The sequence below is a fragment of the Corvus hawaiiensis genome, chromosome 2 (genome assembly GCF_020740725.1).
Source record: "Corvus hawaiiensis isolate bCorHaw1 chromosome 2, bCorHaw1.pri.cur, whole genome shotgun sequence".
NCBI lineage: Eukaryota > Metazoa > Chordata > Aves > Passeriformes > Corvidae > Corvus > Corvus hawaiiensis.
In genome coordinates, this window is record NC_063214.1 from 43814114 (window position 1) to 43837421 (window position 23308).

Genomic DNA, 23308 nt, shown 5'->3' on the forward strand with positions numbered 1-23308 from the left:
TCATTTGAAGAAGGTAAAAGATATTACTCTATTTTATAGATAGAGATATTGGGCACAGGCAATGAAGAAGGCCCTACTTTCAGAATTTTAACACATTACTCATCTATTAAGTACATTAAATAATACATTAGGCCGAGTTTAAGATGCTCAAGGAACAGCTGTCTCTTTGTAGCTATGAGGCTTTGTTCAAATAGTCCTAAAGTACTACAGCTGGGCAGCCAGAAAACAAGTAATTCAAGTAGCAGAAGGAATGGAAGAAGTACCTTCCAATATCATGTAGAAAAGACTGGAGAAATAGTCAAAATCGGGTGTAAAAGGCTGTTCAGGGACTGTTCTCTGACCTGCCAGTGGCACAGTCCAGCTATATCACATTTACCTGCAGCTCCCCTATGAGCCCTTTGTGGAGTTCCTGCGAGCAGGAGACATTTTTACTGTGGATGACTGGATGGGAGCATGTCAATTCAAAGTGTCTGAAATTATGTGAAGGTCGTGTGCCAAGAGATCAAATTAATGTTTTTATAACGTGCACATGAGGCTATTTGCTGATTAAAATGGAGTGTCATGAGGGCAGCCATGTCTAGGAGCATACAGCCTGATGGGATTGAGGATTACACAGAAGAAGGGGCTAAACCTGAGTCAGTCATGCCCATGATGCCTCCCAGGAGTGGTCCCTAGCACACACTCTATTTCAATGACTAAGCACTCTATCAGTTGTTTTATCTACACTGCTCAGATTAAGAGTCCAGTCTCCATGACCAGGTGGCATCACTGAGCTCAGGCTCACGATGGGCAATCTGTTCCACTGTTCCATCAATCTCCTAGAGATTTTTTCCCCCCTAAAGTTTATGAACTTCATAAACAAGAATTCATATCTGGTTTAGTTTGTTACATCATCTGGCACCACCAAGCAAAGTTGGTCAGTGTTGTAGCTATACTTCCAATAGTTGTAGGCAGATATTAGATTACTTTTGAGCCTCCTTTTCACCACTGTAAAGAGGCACAGATCCTGCAACCTCTTGTCACGGGTGATGCCCTAGGCCCAAGTCATCTTGATAGCTGTTGGCTGGACCTCTCCAGTTTCTTCCCATCCTTTTTGAAACACAAGACAAGAAGTGTACTTAGAATTGGGGTTACTGGTATATGGGATAACATTTTTCATTTGGCTGAACTTGTCTTTTTCTAATGCAGCCCAGTAAATTTGCATTATTTGCAAGGAGTGCACCATGCAGTTGTGCATGGATCTCCTCCAGTGTGTGTCTATGATTTGGACTGGCCACATCTTGAGAAAAATAGTCTCAGAGAGTGCTAGCCTGAGTATATTAACATAGTTAACTCACAATTTGACGTGACTTGGGAGATAACTCCATAGAAAAAGTGTCTATAAAATTGAACAGTTCCCCACTGACAAGAAAAATGAAAGTTGTTGAGACCTTTGCTCTTATTAATATGGCTAAAGAACAGAATTATTTTAATAATATCTAACAGCTCCTTATTTTCAAAGGGGAATGTTGAGTAGGCATGTAGTTACTTCTAGCCATAGTTTATTTACTTCTACTCCCAGCTGTATTTGTTCTGAGCATTTCTGAATTTCTGAGTTATTCACAAGTCTGTTACTCTATTAGCCAGCCCTTTTGAAATTGTAGGCTTAAATTATGAGAATAAATGACATATTTCTGAATTTTAAATCCTACTACTTAATAGTTTTTAGAATATAACCTCCTATGCTGATTTAAAAATTCCTGATTTTTTAATTTTAACTGCTCATTCTTCAGTATTCTTCTCTGATGTTTGTCTGAGTGTTTATTACCAGCATATAAATGCAACAGGTTGTTGCTTTGAAAGTTTAAAGTATAATGGAAAAGACTTATTTTTTTACTCTTCATTATTTTCACTGTTAGAAAAGGCTTTTTGCCTTTGTACCATCATAAAAAAAAAAAAAAAAAAAGTACCTTTTTAGATTAAAACTTACTCTCACACTGTGCTTAATAGAACAATATATCTATTTGCTTCTAGTACCATGAATACGTTTTTATGTGTTATGCTGTTATGCATGAAAAATGCTCTAACTTCAGACCAGAAAATAGTACTTCTCTCTCTGTGGTTTATGTTATATAATTGGTCCAAACACATAAGTACTGTGGTTTTTGTTGGTTTTGTTTTTCCACAGAAATAGACAAATGATTTAACTTTTTAATTAAACTTTAAAGCTTTTAATTAAATGCCTAAATTGTAAAGAACTCTTTCAGAGTAAACTGTCTTTAGATTGTTGGATATGTATTTTCCTATTGCATCTGCTCTGACCTGGAAAGTAACAAAGAGCAATAACTCAGTCTCACTTCTTAATTGGTACAATTAACATTTCTTTTATTATCCAGGCAGACAAGCAGTGATTGTACAAGTGCTGCAGGTAAAACAGAAACTGATGCTTTTAAACCAAAGTCAGACACTAATGTACAATGCTTTTAAAGTAGCATTTTTGCAGAATAACTTCATTTTCTTGTCTCTCACACTGCTGCTATACTATTTTTCCAGTGCATTTCAAGGGAAACAACATGGCCCAGCAGATAAAGCACAACTTTAACAAATCCTGTAGTCTTTCTGTCTGACTTTAATTTGAGGTGACATTGAGCAAGGAACTTTCAGTCTTTATATTTTGGACACTTCTGTACCTGCTATATAAGGATAGAAGAAATCCATTCTGTAGAAATCAAATGATCAATAATCAAGTATCAAATATAAACACCCAATTTCTGTTCTGTATCTCATTTATGAAAGACACTATCTTTCCATGGAGTATCAATTTTCTTTTTGTTCCTTACAATGTTGCTCTATGCTGTAAACTGACAGAGTTCTGTTAAAAGCACTGATTGGCATAAGCACTATGCCATGGTGTCAGATGTCAGTCCCCCAGAGAGGGATTGGGTCCATGGAGGTGGCAAGGGGAAGCAGCAGCAGGGTTGCTCGCTGCAGGAGAACCAAGGGTCAGAGCTGTGCTCTCAGTGACCAGCACACAGTCCCACAAGACCTGAGCAGGGCCATGTAGTGATAATAAGAGTTTTCTTCACCAATGCAGTGCGCTTCAGACATGATAAAGTTAGGCTGCAGGTTGGACTTGATGGTCTCAAAGGTCTTTTCCAACCTAGTTTATTCTGTGATTCTGAGGAAGCTGTCAAGAGGTGTTACTTGTCAGATGAAGAGCAAAGCAAAAGAAATTATTACAGTTTCTTATTCTCTTTCTCTGCCATTTATCTGTGGAGACTTAAAAAGTTTTGTCTTTCATCCCCGAACACAAAATGTCAGCTAAGTATAAAAGATGTCAACTTGGTACAGGTCTTACTTCATATTTATTAAATCAATGGAGCTTTTTAACCAAAATTTGCTGTTAAATCATGGTAGCACCTAAAAACCTTGAAAAATAATGAGTCCTAAAATTCAAGCTTTTGTTACTGTAGCAAAATAATTAGCATACATTTCTTATAACTCTCAAGTTTGCATTTTTATTGTGATAACAGCCACTTCATGCTATTCTACTATTTTTTTGAAAAATAACAGCAGAATAAAGCTCATTATAAAGTAAAATAAAATCATTCAGATAAGGTAAAATTAAATCCAATATACAACTTAGCTTTTTATTCTAGTATTTTAGGGGCGGTTTCTACTTCCCTAACAATTTGATGTTACGTTTAGTCTGCTGAATAATGCTATCAGTGCCCTCTCATAATGCTGGTTCAAATCACTCAGTCTAAAGGGAGAAGAGGACATGGCATGTTTTCAAGCTATGTAAAATCAAATCAGATAATGAACATTTACACTTCACCAGTATTTACTTCCTGATGAAGAGTACCATTCATTCAGACTTGACTTTATAGATTCAAAAATCACGTTTTTACTCTAGTCTAGAAAATGGCAGGCCTTTTATATAAACAGAACTCTAATCAGCTTGAGTGATTGATCAGAAATAAAATCAAGGTTTCATGCAACTTTAATTTTACACTTTGGACTTGATTTGCATAAAGTCTGATAAGGAAAGAATTTTGGTCATTGTAATATGCTTGATAAATGGATTAAACTCAAGAAGTTAAAACATTTACTGAACAGGTTTAAAATAGCAGTCTATAATGCTTTGAGAAAAATATTTAGATAACCATTGTTTTACTGAAGATGCTTCACAAAGTCTGCCCAATTATGAAAACATGAATTGCAGCAAACTAAAACATATTTAAAAAAATGAAACATAAAGATATGGTTTGCGAGAAGAGAAAATTTTTAATTTTTTTTTTAATGTGAAATTCTAATTATTACATTTGATTGCACTCTCAGCAAGCTTAATAATGACCCCAAGCTGCGTGATGCAGTCAACACACTGGAGGGAAGGGATGCCATCCAGAGGGACCTTGACAGACTTGTCCCTTTCAGCCCAAACCAAATGTTTGGCAAACTCTCAATTGACTGTATTCATAAAGGCCCTGATTAAAAAAATTAAAACCAAACAAAGCAAATTTGAAATAGTCTTAGGCAAGATTATCAGCCTTATTTCTGTACTTAACCCAGAAGTTGTTTCCTATGATTCACAACTTTATTTTGCATGGGCTTATTTCAGGTTTTTGCCCTTCTTTATACTGTTAATAATAATCTGTGTGAGAAATTTAAAAGTCTTCATGAAGATAACAAAATAATAAATAATAACACAAAAAGAACATTCAGAGTCAACCTAAGAATATTGTTAAATGCATACATTAGGAATAACCAACCACTTTTTAATCAGCTGTTTTGTGTTGTCTTAATATTCATCATAATTGTTCAAGTAGATGTCTGGAAAGCACTGAAAACACTGTGTTTTATTAAACCAATGAATTCCTGGCATGTTTAAAAATAAAAATCTCTTATTTTAATAAAGAAACTGCTAACTGAAGAAGGTGAACAGGATAACCTAAAGAGCAAGAGACAAGATCTTCTTCTTCCACGCCTAGTAACTTGATGGAAGTCAGAAGCTAGCTGAAGGTCAAAGATGTCTCTAATTAATCAGCATGATTTCTTGGAAGAAAGAACTCACAAACTGATTTCATTCATTGGTGTGATTACAAGGGTGATTCATAAATGTGGTTTTATAGAATATAATAGACATTTAGAAAGTATTTGACTTAGTATACACTATCGTGATTAAAAACCTAAAAATTTCAGAATATTTACAGCATGTTGTTAAAACATGGATTTTATACATATATATATTGAAAAGTGTTATGCTTTAAAAACTATTTGAAATGCTAATTGAAGGGGATGGAGAATTTTGTGGTAGAGCACAATTGTGTTTATCCAAATTCTATAAAATATTTTCAGCAATCATTTTGAAATAAATCACTCTCACCTACATAACTAGGTAGCACACAGTTCACTGAAATTAGAATGATGAGGCCATGCACTCACACATCTAGGTGAAATCAATTATTATTCACAAGGGATCTCAGTTCTCAAGCCCAAACAAAATCATGAGTGCCATTTATCCATAGTATAAATTCAGCTCCATCTCAGAATGTGGAACCAGGCTTCCAAAACACTGGAGACCAGATTTAGGGACAGAAGAGCTGTCTTACACCTCAACAGGCAACACAGGCATGATCTTGAGTCAGCTTTTTACACCTACCTTTTTTTCCTCTGGATTACCTCTCTAGTCCCCACATCTGTTCTCCAGAAATTTCTCTGCATCATGTAAATTCTTTCTTTTTCTGGGATTGAAAAAAACAACCACTTAAAAACACAACCCATTTTCTAATCAAATTCTTGATTTTTTTTTTTTTTAAAGAATACCAATTTTGATCCAATTTAAGTAAGTCTAAAAAAAGGGAGGGATGTAAAGCAGGTGGAAACAGTTTGCAACATTTCTGGGAATATTGCCTCTTTAACTATTACTACTCTCCTTTTAATGGAGGAAAGAGAGGTTCAAAAGATCAGTCCTATGCAGAAGGCATTCAGTTTGAGTTTTATAGTTTCGTCATGGATTTTAATCATCATTCTTGCAAGAAGCAAGAAGTAGGATTATAGGTACAAATCTATATACTCTTAGAAGAGTGAATGTATTCAGATTTTTGAAAACAATTGTTTATAAGCGAGACAAAAAGCATGTTTACTTCAAATACAAGGAAACATATGCTTGCAAACAGGTCTGGCACACATTGCCATTCTTCCTGGAACACCTTAATCTAAAGTACATGGCAAAGATATTTGGCTAATCTGATGTTTGTTCCATTAGAACTCATCCTGAAGGAATACCTAAACCACAGGTTAAAGGATGTTTGAAGGTTGTAATATTAGGGAAAAAAAAGTGATTGTTATCTAATTAAACATAGGAAAACAATGCTAACCAAGCTTGACTTAGGGTAAACTACTCATTCTGATTAGTATTGTAAAGGCAGGAAATAAATATTTTCTGCAAAGGATACATTAATTTTTTGAATTCAGAAGCTGGTAGGCTTCTAGGGAAAAGAGTAGACAGAGTTTAAAAACAGAAAAAGGAAAGTGATTTACTCTATAAGGACTACCTTCGTGTTGTAAGGAATTGGACCATAATATTTGAATTCCCTTATAATGCAATCACAATCATTTAGGTTCCTGCTGTGAGTGTTTTGAAATGCTACCCTTTACAATGCTAATAAAAAGGTCAGTTCTATTTCTGCTTTGTTGTGCCTCTGTGCACTGCAGGTATTTTCATTGTGAGAGTAAATATCTTGGTAGTAATCTTTGCATGGGTTCTGATTCCCTTGACCTTTAATGGAACAGGACTGTGGATTGAGAACAATGATTTGCACTTTACAGAATTTGCTAACTTAATCAAAATAACAGACTGAATCTGGACTACTGTATGAATAACATTAGGTCCAGGCAAGGTACCATGAGGCCATTCCATCCACTAGGACACAAACCGCAAAATAATTAGGTTGTAGCATAATGGCAAAATTTAAAGGAGAAAGATCAGATACTGAACAGTGATTTCAATGGATTTGCTGATTTATTCCATCTCAGGATATTTAGATTAATCAGGGCCAAATTAGACCTTAGTAATATTGACAATCCTCAGTCTTGTCTCTGAAGAATATATTGCTAAAAGAGATAGAACTGTTTCTTCAACCATACAGCAGCCAGTATACTCATAGCAAGGCAAGTTTAAGGAACCCATTCTGCTGTAGGCTACGCTCAGAGATATCTAAGGCTTATCTGCCTTTGAGGAAGAAGACAGTTTTGAAAGGAAAAATATTTTGGCGGCTTATTTTCTGCACATCAAATAGGCTTGTTGTTCAGTTGTTGGCAGTGAATAGTAGAGTTCTTTAATTACAAGAACTAGTTAGTTGGGGATTTTGCATGACTTTTTCCCATTTCACCTACAATCAATATTTTTCTCTTAGAAAACAAATTTTTTAGACTAAATCTATTTTTTCATTACTGGTAATTAGAATTCCATCCAAGAAACTGGACTGTTGGAGACTACTGTCCTATGTCTTGGCAATTTAGTTGTTAAAATTTGTTTCTTCAAGGGTATCAGGGTCTGCTGAACAGAAAAAAATGATTCGAGTCAGTCAGTACGTAAGCAAAGCTTTCAAACCCTGTAAATAAAGCTTTCAAACCCTGTCCCTGATGAGGACCTTGTATCTCTTCAAGGATCTCTGATGAGAGCTGGCTTTCTAATTTGCCTTGTCATCAGGACTGGTACTGTAACCTCAGACTTGTCTTCTTGACATCCAATATGAATCAATTAGAAACACAAGACACGGTACAGAGAATCTTTTCAAAACTCTTCCAGCACGGGTAGATTTGAGAAGCCTACCTAGAAGCAGCACATTTGTAACACATCAAGTCATGGCTCTTCACTGCACACTGTCCTATGTTTTCATAAGCAAGAACATTTGTTCTTGGAATGCACACAGATTATTATTCTTTCCAAATTTAAATACAATCCACTTTTACATCTCTAGATAATTCTCTAGACAATTAAGTCTTCAAGACTTACACACATTAGACACTGCATTTCTTAGATTCCATGAAGTAAAGTTCAGCTTGCTACTTCAGTAAGTAATTAGAGTATTTAATATTATGCAAAAGAGAATTAGGAAAACCAACCACAAATGGATTAAAATGGTAAACATCCTAAGTCAACACGCTCAGAATGTATACAGTTATTCATAGCGCCTTTTCTAGCATTGCTAGCACACAGTTAAATTAATCATGTCAGTAGATGCCCCTAAATCAGGAGTGATTAACCCATCTAATTGCTGCAGATAGCAAAGTTTTTCAGGAAGGATATAATTTATTATAAAATAGATGGAGTGCTCTCTTCCCCACAAACTTCTCTACTTTTATCTCTTTTTGTTTGTGTACAGATGCAAATGCTACCTGCTTAGGTTTTTTTAGTCATATTTCTTCTCAAAAAATTGTTAAACAGGTAATGCTTACTTCCATTCTCCACACAATCATATCACTAACCTAAAATAACAAACAGGAAGATGAGTGCAATGGGTATTTTCCAAAATAACTTTAACAGAAGCCATTAAAAGTTTATAATGAAATAAATAAAATGCCAAAACTAGCTATCCACCATTTTATGATCTTAGTTACTTTGAAGGGCTTTTATAAGTGCTCTCCTTATTGATTCATTTGTCTGCAAAAAAAGAGCAATAAAACTACCTAGCTAGTGTGAACATTTTAGCACCACAAAATATAAACCTATGTATCTCATAAGGACTCAATCTTGTAAAATGTTGACACCTTTATTTCTGTTTCACCATTTGGGTTGTCTAATCTGAAACAGGAACAAGTAAAATGGAAAATACTTGTGAAATGGGCTTTCTATAAATGCTGGTAGCCAAGAGGAAAAAGCCTTTATTGAGCTCACATTTTACATTATTCTCAAACTGTCAAGGTATGATTTTGTTCCCATTCAAATATTATAAAAAACTGGTAAATCAAATAAAATTTATGAATTTAAGATGCACACTTGCATTCTAGGCCCCTTCTTCCTGCAGCTCAAATCAGGACCTGATTATCTGAGGTTCCCAATGTGATGCATGGAATTAAAGAAGCAGGTTTGTCACTGGAAGGAGTGTGAGCTTTGTGTTGGATCGGGTGACAGATACACGAGCTTGTGGGCACATGCACCTCATTCTATAACTGCAAATAGCTCATATGTTACAGAGAGGCCTGTGTCAGGTTACTGTGCTTAGCATACAGACCCAGCAGGCAAAGTGGGATATTAAAGTTGTACAAAATGTGATCTATCTTTTAAATTTAGCATCCATAACAAAATGTTATATATTATATACATTGTTGATACATGAAATCTTAGGGAAAATGTGGGCCCTTTCCAGCAGGAAATGGGAGACCTGGTTACCCAGGACATGGGAAGGCTGAGGTACTCAATGAATTTTTTGCCATAGTCTCCACCAGCAAGTGTTCCAGCCACACTGCCCAGGTTGCAGAAGGCAAAGGCAAGCACTGGGAGAGTCAAGAATCACCTACTGTAGGAGAAGATCAGATCTGAGAACATCTAAGGAACCTGAAGGTGCACAAGTTCATGGCACACAATGAGACACATCTGCAGGCCTTGAGGTAACTGGCAGAGTAAGTGTCCAAGCCACTTTCAATCACATTTGAGAAGTCAGGGCAGTTTGGCGAAGTTCGCACTGACTGGAAAAGGGGAAAAGCAACCCCCATTTTTGAACAGGGAAAAAAATGAAAGACCCAGGGAATTACAGGCCAGTCAGTCTCACCATGGTGCCCAGCAAGGTCATGGAGCAGATCTTCCTGAAAACTATTCAAAGGCACATGGAAAATACGGTGAATTGGCGACAGCCAACATGACTTCACTATCCACAAATTGTGTCTGACGAATCTGTTATCCTTTTACAATGGGGTTACAGCATTTGTGGATAAGGGAAGAAGAGCAAGTGATATCCTCTAGCTGGACTTGAGCCTCCAGCCCACAAAGCCAACCATATCCTGGGCATTAAAAGCAACATGGCCAGCAGGTCAAGGGCAGGGATTCTCTGAAGCTGAGTTGCACTACAGCCCATATGACAAAAAAAGAGAAAAAAAAGTTACAGGAATGTAACAAGGTACTCCTTAAAAATAATTCATAGCAAGCAATGTACTCTTCTTGCAAACATTGCTGATTGGAATGCCAGGGCTCTAAAAAGCTCTTTATTATGGTGTAACAAACTGTGAAAGTCAACTTTTGGAACAGCAACTGTTGCTGCTAAAAGAATTGGATGAACAATGTTGCAGCTAAAAGAATTGGATGAATGTGTATGCTGCAATAAGCACATGTCAATGGCCAGGAGCAGACAAAAAGCAATTTAAGAATAAAAACAGTCATAAAATATTCAAGGAGGCCAGAGGATTAGCACTGAAAGCAACTAGCATTAATTATGACTTCTAAAGCAGAAAAAATTACTGATAGACCAAAGTCAATTAATCATAATTGCTCTGAGCCAGGTTTTAAACACATTACATGAAAACAGTAATTGTATAAGGTTATACCATAAGAGATGACACAAAGTTGAGATTGAAGGTTAATTTCACTATTGCCTACAAACTTAAACTGAAAAAAATTCCAAGAATATTAAGGCCAGCAATGGGTGACTTTTGTCAAGATAGATAAATATAAAGGGACAAACATTTTCAGAAATAAAAACAGTAGACTGTTAATGAAATTGTGGCTACCATCAGGCTGATAGATAGAACAGCATTCTTCTGACACAGTCACACCAAAATATTCAGGAGTATCAAGAAAAACAGTATTTTTCTAGACACATGAAGAAAATTTAAATGTGTCCCTCAGAACACATGAAGATGTTAATTTATGTGCAATAAAATATCTAACTAAAAAAAAAAAAATACCTGTTTTACTATGATAAAAAACTTACAGAAAGCAAGAGCAATTTGCAAGGAAACTAAAGCATAATTCAGAGAGCTATAGCATATGGATTCAAAGAGCTCACAATTAACAAGATACTTTCTGCATGATATTATTATACATCACAACAGTTGCAAGTAGTGTTCTGAACGAGAAGATCTAAAACCTACATTAGAGAAGGCAACTTTTACTTTTTCCTTTTTAACTTAATGTTTTAACGTAATGTCAGGTGGTGTCAAGAGTACATCTTTCCTGACTGATATTACCACTCACTTCATTTTAAGAAAAAACCCACTTAGACACAACCACAGTATTGGTTGCTACACAGGAAGTACACAGAAGATGTAACTGTGGGTAGTTGGACTTGCAGAAGTAACTTGGAAGTAACAGCTCAACTAACATGCAAGCAAAGAACAAAAATACTAGACCATCTCAAAACAAAATTAAGCCACAAAAGTCCAATGAGAATTTGTTCAAATCAAAACACAACATAACCTTAGAAGACAGGGAAAATGAAAATTAAGTGAATTTACCTATTTTGGCTGTAACATGCAAGCATGTAGGGACATCAACAAGAAAATTATATTAAATCTATAAAATAGAATATTAATAGTTGATACCAGTTTTGCTTAAAAAAATTTCAAAGACCAGACTCTGCATTTTTAACTCAAATTTTATTTTTGCTACTGGAATATAGATTTGAAAGCTGAAAACCTTCCAGAAGAATAAACAGTTGCTTAAAAATCTCTGAAAGAAAATACTTGAGAAAACTTGTAGATATAAATCAAAAAAGTTAAGAACTTTCCCAGACAACTTTACCTTATTCTAAAATTCAAAGAAAAAAAAAAAATAAGCCATGAGAAGGTTGAAAATAGCTAAGGCAAAATCACCTTCTGTGACAGGTGTTGGATCATATTAAAGTGTTGAAAATTTCAGGCAGAGTGACTTGAACAGCAATAATAACCACACAGGTCATTCAAGGACATTACAGTTTTCCTTCTACCCATGTTACTTCTGGCATTGTGGGAAAAAATCATTTGTATGTTGTTCTACAGTTAGTTAATAGAATACACAGATTTTTCTCCGTGCAGCTCATTAAGTTCACCATGACTTTAACTTTTTCAGCATTGCTAATCCAGAATTTAATATGAAGCAATTGATTTTTCAGTTAGCACAAGTTTGTTAAACTTAGGGGAGTCATTATCTCCTTCCCCTTCTATATCTATTAAAAGCTCAAGCTCTGTTTCTAAATAGGGTGTGAGCTACACAGAAAGCATCAACATCATGCTCAAGGAGTGACAGGTAATGTGGAAAGAGATCCATTCATTTTGACTTCAAGGTTTAAATCTCAACTAGTCTTGGCAGGTTCCTTCTGTAGACCACTGAAAGAAACAGATGCTTCCAGAGGGTGATTGACACCACAGTATAACTCACTTCTCTCTGGTCTCCACAGACCACATGAGACATTCTCTGAAAGCATCTATTAGTTTTCACTGACTTCAAAAGCAACTAGAGTGACAAGTACAGACTTAAACATAATCTTTCACATATTTAAGGCTGGCTGACATAAATCTCTGCACTGCTAGCATTGAAACCCTCTAAATATTATGATTGAAATTGGGTGGATTAATGGGTATTTGAAGCTGTCTCAATACAAATACAGAAATCTGGATCAAGTCTAATTGAACAAAACCTTCAGACAGTACAGATTTAAAGTCTAAATATATTTTCAGCTTATGCCTTTTTCATTCCTTCATTTTGTATCTGATCTTGAATGTTATCAGTTCTTTTTCCCATAAAGCCAAGTATAAGCATAGAAGACTACCACATTTTAACATCCTCTGCTCTTTGAAAGGTCCCACTCTGTTTTCAACTTTTAGCTTCGTGCCTGGTAGAAAGTACTCAGCAAAAAAAATTAGCATTAGTTATGAAAGGTTTATTGCTCCTATCTTCCACACAGGAAAATCTCTATAAGGCATGCACAATTGTTTCATTTGGGTATGTTTTCTCATACTGTAATGTAGCAGCACTACAATACAGCAATTTCCTATGGGGGAAGAAAAAGAACTATCCCAGCCTATTTTCAGTATATAGAGCTTTTAGAAAGATTCTTTTTTTATTGATCAGTGCTCAAATATATTAAGAGTACTACAGAAATGAAAAAGAAAAATAGCTATTTGCTTATGTAATATAGAGAGCATAAAGGGGAGAAGAAAGAAAGCATTTGCTCTTTCCACATCAAATGCAGAGAAATGTTTGGACTGCTTACCAGTGGCCTTGTTCTTGTCATTGGGTTTATGGAGCACAATACAGAACTCTATGCAGAATATATCACAAGATAATGAAATTTACTTGTGGTGAGTACTATGGAAAATAACAAAGCATTAATGCCCTGCACTGACCTCTCGCTTCTTAATGAGTGAAACAATGGAGAGAGATACATTATATGAGTTATTTCTATACAATAAAGAACAACATCTTGAGCCCACACAAATTTTGATGAGAATGCAAAGAATACAATTTAGAGGAAACCTCACAGTATTAGAAGGCCTGGTGAGAGGTTCTCATCATAATACAAACTGTGCTGATAGATAGACAGATAGATAGACAGGTGAATAGATAGATAGATGATAGATAGATAGATAGATAGATAGATAGAAAAACTGTTTTTATTAGAGAAGAAACAGCTAATGAAATCTACTTCACAAATGGAAGTGCATCTTCACAGTGTTCAGCCACACTCTTTCTGAAATAGGAAACGTTCATGGAACTGCTACTTTTGCATTCTACTGCTTATTTACTAAATATCCCATTAACTCTCCATTATACATTTGTACACACTGTTTTTCATGAATTACCACAATTTTACTTCTGATGTTTTGCTATTGGAGGGCAAAGAAGCACCCCCCATTGCTGCAATGTTAAAAGCAAGGAAAAAAATGAAAATGCAATAAGCAGCTCTAAGTACATTTTTTCCCCTGCATTTTAGCTGTTGTCTCTGACTTGTTCTTTCTCTTTTGCTTTTGAAATGTAAAATAATGTAATTGCATTCATGTCACAGGAGCTATACCAGAATTGGTGATATATGATGTGTTTTACCAGCTCTGCAATACCAATTTATTAGCAGCCTTTAACTTTACAAATCATCCTGTATTTGAATAGATGATTTAAGAACACTTATTTAGGTTTATTTACCCAACAAATTGCTTGTGGACTTAATAAGGAATTCAAGCAGTTTCCCTGGGGTTTCCTATTTGGAACTTGTTTTCTCCTATTATCCCTGAAACAAAGAAAAGTCTCTTGAAGTTCAGAGGTATCAACACATACATAGTCAATTCCACAATATAACTTACCTAATAAAATATCATTAGGGAGTGGTGCAGTGGTCCTGACTGTTCCACCACTGCACATGGAAGGAATGATCATGTACATGCAGGACCAGCACAGCTCTCAGGCCAGTGCCACACAGATTTTGGCTGCAGGACAAACAGAACCAGCTGGTTTTAACAGAGGAGCCCACAGCAGCTCCTACTTGATACCAGCAGTTCCACTGCCTGCCTGGCCTTGCTTTCATCCAACTGTGCAGCTACAAGTCCCCACAAAAACATCTCTCCCATCTGAGAGCAGAAATTATGGATAGTGCTCTTTCCATGTAAGAAAAGAAGGAATAGCTCAAAGGACCCAAAGGGGAGGGTGTGTTCTACAGATGGGGTCTGCACAGTGTGCTACACCACCTAAAGGCACATAAAGATCACCTATACTCTTCTCTTCTTGTAGTGCTGACTCTGATAAACACCTTTTTTATTTATACCTTGCAGGGCATCAGTGGCTTTCTTACTGGGATTATGATGGGCTGGCAAGCATCTCCAGGTACAAACCAAGGCATTTTGTAATTTATCTTGATTTGAAGGCACACCTCCTCAGTTCCATATGAGAAAATTATTTTGCTAATGCAAAGGTCAAAATTAATACAGATGCCTCATTAGCTAATTAAATGTCCATTGTAAAATTTCACCTTGAACTAAATGAAAATTGCATTAAATTGAGGCAATCAAGACCAGAATTGAACACAATTTTTCTTGTCTGTATTTTAAGAACTGAATAAAGAAACGTGTAAGAGTAAGACCCAGAACCAAGAGAAATAAAGAAGACATATCTAGTCCTCCTAGAACTCCAAGTTTAACTTCAAGTTTATTTAAATCAGTGGACTGAAATACAAGTCTTCAAAGTAATCTTTAGTTTGAATGAAAATAGCACAAAGCATTCAGGTAAAGGACAACATATAGCCTTCCTGATTATTGTCATGTGCAAAGCCTTGAGAAGGGAAGGCCTCTAAACCCACATCCATAAATTTGAAAGCTACATTCATAAATTCAAAGAATTGCATTTTTCTTCTTCAAAGGATGCAATTAGCATAATTAGTCCCTAATTAACATACTTCATGAGTGCAATAATTTATAGGTGGAAAAAACCCTCGTCATCCCCCTCCAGTTTGACAGGGAGCAAGGGAGGAACAGTAAGACCCCACAAAAAGTTTCTATTGGCAGTTTTGTTTTGTAAGTGTTCAGTGCAATTTTGCTTGTTGAGATCTTTAAAGAACAGTAGGACACAGTGAAAATGCTCCACAGAAATGCTTCTAAATTTATTTTTGGTAGAGGCAGCCTGTCCTTTCAGTAACCTGTTGTAGAGGAATGTATAATCTAGAGATCTGCTTTGTTTTTTCTTTTGCCTGTTTGCATAGTGTGTAGAGTATCCCTTAGCAGGAGAAAGACGTGCCATTAGTTTTGCAACTGAAGCAAGGGATGTATTTCTAATGAAAGAAAAACTTTACAAAGCAAAGAGCATGAAGGGGAGGGTGGAACAACTGAAATAAGGCTCCTGCTGTCTCCCTTTTCTAACCTGCTAAGGAATACTTCTAGCTGAGGCTGGATGCACTTTCAGTGCAAAGAACCATGCAGAGGAAAGACGAGAGAAGTTCATCTTTTCTGTTAAAAGGAGTAATACAATTGTAACTAGTTGCTTATACTGGCTCAGTGCCCGGCATGACTGATGATGCTTTCAAAATGGTTTTAGAGGACCACTTAAACTTGCCCTTATGAATTTCAAGTCTGTCAGTTTTCCAGTGCTTGGCCTGTTTATTTGACTGCCCCGTTGCTCAGAGCAAATCATCAGGCTAAGACAGAGGAATTTTCAATTTATTAGCTTATATGCTGGTAGAGGGAAAGATTTCTGCAAAAACTCATAGAGAAAGGGAAAATGTGAACCTCGGACTGGGAAATTAGTGTCAGTAGTGATAAAATAGGTTTTATTTGGTGTCTGATTTTTAGCTATGTTGATCAACATGTTCCTGGTGTACACAAAGTCTATGAGTGAAACTTCCTTCCTCTCTTTCCTCGTGTACAGGAAGAACTGGAGATTGTGGAAAGGTGGGTCAGCCAGGAATTTAGTCAGTGCATGTGCTTATGCTTCAGCCTGAATTGATCCATGCTTTTGAAAAACAGACTGTAGTACTTTAATTCAGGTTTTCCATAACTGATGTAGTGCACAGTATTGACAGTCCCTACAATAATTGCCATTTGAAATCAGGTAGATTGTTTGAAATTATTAATTCTGCACACAAAAGCAGACAAAAGCATGCCATACATTTTAATTCACATCTTTTAAAAGACAGTTTGCCCTGTACCTAGGAGGACATTAGCACCAGAGGAACTTTGGTTGTGTAAGCAATCTACTTCCACATCTATCCAGCCTCTCCCAAAATACAGAATATTGATTAACAGCTAGAAGCCCCAGAGGGAAATTCATTTATTTTGTAAACTGTTTTAGTTTCAATGTATTGAAATTGTTTCCAAGTATGTTTGAGATGCACAAATTTTGTTTTAAATTAAGAAGCAAGCTTGTTCTTGGTCTGTATTTCCACAATTCTTGATCATTATAATAGCAATCTTCTTACCAGTTCTTTCAATTATATAGGAGAGAGACCTGATAAATTTTTAATTATTTTAGATTGAGATGCAGAGATTATCAATACATCATGCTATGCAGTAAGTATATTTCAAAGAGAAAAAGAGGAAAAAAATTAAAATTATAAAATAATTGCAATTATTGTTCTCCATAAAAACTTCCTGACTTTAATTTGGTAAAATAATATTCTAGCAGGAAAATGAAAGCATTTTATTATTGATAATAATCATATAATTCAAGGAATAAAATAATTTCAAATGAAAATCTAAAACATTCTTTTGCCATAACATTCTTTATGGACATCTCCACTTTTTCTTTTTTCTTAATATTTCAAAATTTTCAATTCTAACAGAAAAATTCTAATCTTCATAAGACCCAGATACATTGTTACAAGAACATAATTACCTGAAAATGTTCAACAAGCTTAGCTGCAATAAAAGTACTATTCAGCAGTGACATCATTTAGTTTGAACAGCTTGTTCCAGTGAGCTCCCTAAACCATCAAAGCAGATGATATATATGCTGGCAGAGAACATTTATCACTCATTAACAGCTAATTAGCAAATTTCTTGATTTGCTACAGTTCTACTGGGATTTATCTAGAGAATTTATATTGAAAGAAAATCTTGTTTGGCCGATTTGTATTTTGAAGTTTTGGAAGCAATAACTTGCTGTTCCGGGGGGGGGGCGGGGCTGGGGGAAGGAAAAGAAAAGAAAATAAAAAAAAATAGAAAGAGAAGACAGATAGTCTTTAACTGACAATGAAATATTCACTAATCTACTCATATTTATGGCAGATATTCCACCATCAGAGAGAGGAAAACATCAACTCCCCATACACCAAAGAAAGGATTGTAACTGGATTGCATTAAGCCCAGCATTTTCTTAGCAAATTGGTGTATAAAAATGAGGTCATAAATGAGGAAAAAAACCAAAATCTTGGGTTCATCACAGAAAAAAAAAATTGAAGAGCTAATTTTAAGGGAGAGAAACTCAGTACTAATAATAGACCTGTGGAAAAAAATAAGTCGGAGATCTTTCATATGTAAGATCTTGCCTCAGGCATAAAAATTGAGAGGAAAAGTGCAGAAATAAAGTAAAACAACATATCAACATATTGATCCCTTGCACTTTCACTGAGAGCAGAAGATAAATTTCTCCCTAAAGATCTTGCTTTGGGAAGGAAGTGTTAACTTTCTTTGCAACATGAAGGATTTGGGAAAAAAAGGGCACTATTTCTAAAAATGTAAACTTTGCAAGATGAATCCAAGAATACATTGGCTAAAAGCAGCAATGCCCATAAATTCACTACCAGCTGCACAGCTTATAAATCAAGTTGAAAATTAGATGTCTAGGTCTCCAAACTTGCAAAAGACAGATGCGATGGAAGAACTGTGCATTGCTTTTAGGCTTCCACTGGAGAATGCATATCCAAGGGAAGAGAACCAATTCTGATGGAAAAAAGTAAACAGTGACAAAAACATTTTCTTAGATGTGTCACATAAGGATGAGGTAGGATTCCAATGTATAAAGCAAAAATATATAAGTTATTTTAAAAAAATAAAGGACATTCAAAAAATAAATCAGCTGCACTTAATAGATGAAATCCATTAAACAAAAAAAAGTGGGTTTCCCTTTCTGGAGATAAACACTACTGAAATAACAAGGAGGATTTCCTACCTTTATCGTCCTTGTTTTTTAAGGTTCAAACATGCAAAGAAAGTTGTTGAAAATATTAACAGATCTTTTTTTTAAAAAAGGACAGGGACTTGCTAAACAAGTCCATGTGGTGGACGCTAATATGAGAGCTTTCATTTAAAGATAACCCAGATAAAGAGAGTAAAAGATCACAACAGCTATGGGCTGGAGCTTTTCCTGTGCAGCACAAGGGGCTGTGGCCATCACAGGGATTTAATGCATCAGAGTAAGGCATGTCTTCCCTGTAAAATATCTCCTGATGACATATCGACAGGGCAATATTTTAGCAAAATCTGTTATTGAAATAGAGAAAAGGTCCTAAAGTCATCTGAGCAGGGGGACTGGGTATACAAGCACAGAGAAGTTCCTCTGTTTGCCTGGATTGAAGCCCTAGTTAAGGGAGGTCCAAAACATTCACCATTTCAAGTGAAAACAGAAATCTAACTCAACTTTGAAAAAAAAAAATAAATAAATAAAAATGACAAGAGATGTGAAAAAAACACCATTAATGTAGGAGATAGAGTGGTAAAATCAATTATTTTCAACTGGACAAAAAAAAATCATTCTCAGTCTTATTATTTATGTCATGCATATGCTTCTTTCCATGAAAACAGGAAATACTATCTTCATTAGAAAGACTATATTTGAAGATAAAATAGTAGCACCTTCTTAAAACAATACACATTTAAGAAGTATGACATGGCTCTGTATAAACATTTAGAAGGAATTTCAGTATTCCACTTCTTTTAGAGAAGATGCAAGATGGACTGGGTTTACGGCAAGGTTTTGGTAGTGAGGGAACTGCAGGGGTGCATCTGTGAAGAGACAACAGGTGCTGCCCAAATGTCTGACAGAGCCAGCTCAATATCCTTCCAGTGATGTTGATGTCACCTCTGTGATAACATTTAAGAAAGGGTAAAAAATGCTTTGCAGGAGGTGGGATGAGAGAGGAGTGAGAAACTGTGAGAGGAACACCCTGCAGACACCAAGGTCAGTGCAGAAGGAGGGGCAGGAGGTGCTCCAGGTGCCAGAGCTGAGATTCCCCTGCAGCCCATGGTGCAGACCATGGTGAGGCAGCTCTGGCCCAGCAGCCCAGCGAGTTACTTAATGGAGTAGAGATCCACCTGCAGCCCCTGGAAAACCCCATGCCAGAGAGCATTGATGTATCTGAAGAAAGCTGCAGCCTCTGGAGAGAAGCTCACGCAGGAGCAGTACTTCTGGCAGGAGCTGTGGCTCATGGTGGACCCACACTGGAGCAGTTCACTCATGAAGGACTGCACCCCATGGTGAGGACTCATGCTGGAGCTGTTCTTAAAGAACTCCAGTCCATGTGAAGGACCCAAGCTGAAGAAGCTCATGAAGGACTGTATTGTATGGAACTGACCTCATACTGCAGCAGAGGAAGATTGTGAGGAGGAAGGAGCAGCAGCAATGAAGTCTTAGGAACTGGCCACAACCCCATTTCCCACTCCCCATGCTGCTCAGGGAGAAGGAGGTGGAAAAGTTGCAAGTGGAGTAAAGTTGAAGCTTGGGAGAAGGGAAGGGTGAGGGGAAGGTGCTCTTCTTAGCTGTGTCTTTGACTCCCACTATCCTGCCTAAATTTCAGTTGGCAATGATTTAATTAAATTTTCCGCAGGTAGGCTCTGTTTTGCCTCGTAGTTGGTGAGCGACCTCTCTGTCTCCATCCTGAACCATAAGGTTTTCTATCTCATATTCTTCCCTTGTCCTGTTGAGGGAGTGATAGAGCATCTTAGTGGACACTTGGCAGGTCAACCCACCACACAAGGTATAATATTTTGAAGTATTTCATCTTATCAGCAAGATGGCATTATATCTGGTGATTAAAAGAGGGATTAGCAGAAAAGCAAGGGGTCTTATTTTCTATGAACAAAAGATATCCTGGCAGCCACTGTGATTTTACTGCAAACCACAATATCAGGTGTTTTCTGGATCTCAGACATCAGGCCAAAAAGTATCTTCCTTATTCAGAATGGCTATAGGGTTTTGGGGTTTTTTTCTAATTATTGCTTACAAGAGAACAGAATTCACTATTGTCCTGTCATAGATATTATGTATGAGTCCTTCCATGTGGAAGGACTTCTTAACATAAGTCAGCCAGTTCTTATTTTCTTATCAGAAGAAAAATACAGTCATTATGAGGCATAGGGTAGACTGAGGCCTGGTATAAAAATACTAACAGGAGGAAAAACAAAACCCAAACCAATTTTAAGGCATTTAAAAACTGCTCCTGTCACATAAATTTGACATATACCTTTGCATCTATCTTCCCTGTAGGTTGTTCTGTTTCAGCCACAAGAAACCACTTGGCAGCTTAGGCACAGATGGCAGCAGGATTGGAACCAGGGAGAGCAATACCTCCACTTCCCGAGGTGTACATCACTGGTCTGTGCAGCATGGTTTGCTGTACCTGTCAATAAGTGAAGAGACAGCTTTACAAAATGACATGCCATCCACTCTGCACAGAATGTATGCGTAAACTCCTTCATCTCCTTTTTTTTCTCTCCATTTTGATAAACCAGGAAGATTGGGAACAACAGCAGCATAAGGAAAATGTTATGTGCAAGGGGGACATTTGGAGAGGCAAGGGAGTGTAGGTATGATAAGGTGGAGCAAAAAAGGACATTGACACAGAGGCAGAATATTAGGAAAAATTCTTGCAGTAACTTTTGAAACAAAAAGATTTATCCATTAAGGCTTTAGCATCAAGATATGAAGTTCAACCTTGATGATTTTTGGTCCCTTGAATGGCAAAATTCCTATTGTTATGATAGGATGATGATAGGCCATTCAGTAAGTACACTGTCAGCTTTCACTGAGAAGTGGGCTGGACCTGATGTTAGGTCACTCTTTTCCAGTGCTTTTCAAAAAATGAGATCTGTCAGTTGTTGAAACATTAAGCAGATTGAAAACTGGCTACTCTCAGCAGCTAAAATAATCCTGTTGACCAGAGAAAATGGAAGCCTCGAAAGTCTCCCTCTGAAATTAAAAAGAAGTATATATGCCTCTCTGTTCCTATTACATACATCCAATGAGAACTGTGTATTGCCTAGCATGCATGGTTTGCAACACAGTGATCCTATACTTTGTGAAATCTCAGGGCTGCAATACAGCTTCCTTGAATTATTAGAGACCTGTTTTCCCTTGTAATATATACTTTTTGTAGCTTTTTTTTTTTTTCCAAAATAGAGACATTAGTCTTACTACCTAATTAAAGTATAACTAATTCAACTCAGTAACAACAAGAAAATGCACCAGAAGATTTTATCTGCAAAATTTTTTTAGAGATAAATACCATAAGGAGAGCTGAGGCAGCTAAGGGTTCAAACATGGGAGAAATCTGAAATTAATAAAATCTTGATATTGCGCATTAAGTAGAGTAATGCACCTGTGGCATGAGAGCTGGGAACATAATGAAGCTGGGCAAGGTGTTAAGTGGAGTTATGGCCTCTGAAAACTGGTGAAGAATCAGAAAATAACATAACAAGAGTGTAAGCATTTTCTGTGTTGGAGTAGAAAAACCACTACACACCTGACAGCATCCAAACAGTCTCTTGACATTTATAGAGCTACAGAATGGTGGAACAGGCAATGAAAACATCCTGAAAGCATGGCTGACTTGGGCAGGACACAGGAAACCATATTAGCTCAGTTGGTCAGAACACAATGCTAATAATGCCAATGTTGTGGGTTTCATCCCCATATGGGATACCCTTATTCACTGAAGAGTTGGACTTGATGATCTCTGTGTGTCTCTTCCAGCTCAGAATATTGTGATTCTGTATGGCCTCTTATTCTTTATAAATGTGTAAGCTGAGGCACAGTGGTTGTTAAAGCAGATTTAGAAGATGAGGACCTTACTCAAAGGTTTTCCTTGTACTATACCAGCAAGGAATGCCAAGAAATTGAAAGACAGACATGCCAATATAAGGAATTTGGAGACTCACCAGAATTCAGCTGTGGAGAGAGATTTAATTTTCCTCCTTGCTTGCTTTGTAAAAATAATTAATTTTCTTTTATTTTTCTAACATGAAGTAGCATATTGTAACAAACAAGGCAACAAATGTTATTGTGCAACATGGTGACAAGACAACCATATTTTTTAACACAGATTTCAAAATTTAGGAAAAGGCAAGGCAAGTACTTTGGACAGGAAAGTCCTCCTAGTTTCACAAAAGCCCTCGTACATCAGCGGGTCTGGCTTGTTTAATCAGTATAACTTAGACAGCACTCTTTGTTCAGTTGTGCTGTTATTTTTCAATTAAACTCTAGCACTTTACTGTGACTACTTTTACATGAGATAGATTGAAATTTACAGATGGATTATCAACATATGTTGCACAATTGCAGTTAAACTAACAAAGTGTAATAGACTACAATTTTAACTCAGTTTAATTAAAATGTCTTTATTACTAATCCATGTCCATCTGGACAAAAAAAAAAAAAAAACATTTCTGATCCTGATAAGAGTCAGGAGCCAAGATGTAAAACTCTGTGAGTCAGTTAATTTGCTGCATTCATGCACAGAGAAAATATGCCTGTAATACATACGTAACTTCTAATATATTTCATGTTAATCATAAAGAATTAATAGCTCCAAATTACAAATCTGTTTTCATGTACACACACATCAAAGTCTTGGTTGCTTTTCTCCCTATGAAAAAAAAAAAGTATTTAGGCCCCAGAAGAAGGAAAAAACTCAGGTTCCAAGTAAATATACAGTAGTCC

General features: G+C 36.4%; 1 long non-coding RNA gene across 1 annotated transcript; it reads right to left on the reverse strand.

Moving 5' to 3' along the window:
• Positions 1-2376: 2376 nt before the first annotated feature.
• Positions 2377-20985, reverse strand: LOC125321560. The gene is made up of 3 exons (XR_007201592.1): positions 20835-20985; positions 5642-5723; positions 2377-3166 (listed from the first exon to the last, which is right to left on the reverse strand). It is a non-coding gene; the product is annotated as an uncharacterized LOC125321560 (long non-coding RNA).
• Between the last annotated feature and the right edge of the window lie 2323 nt (positions 20986-23308).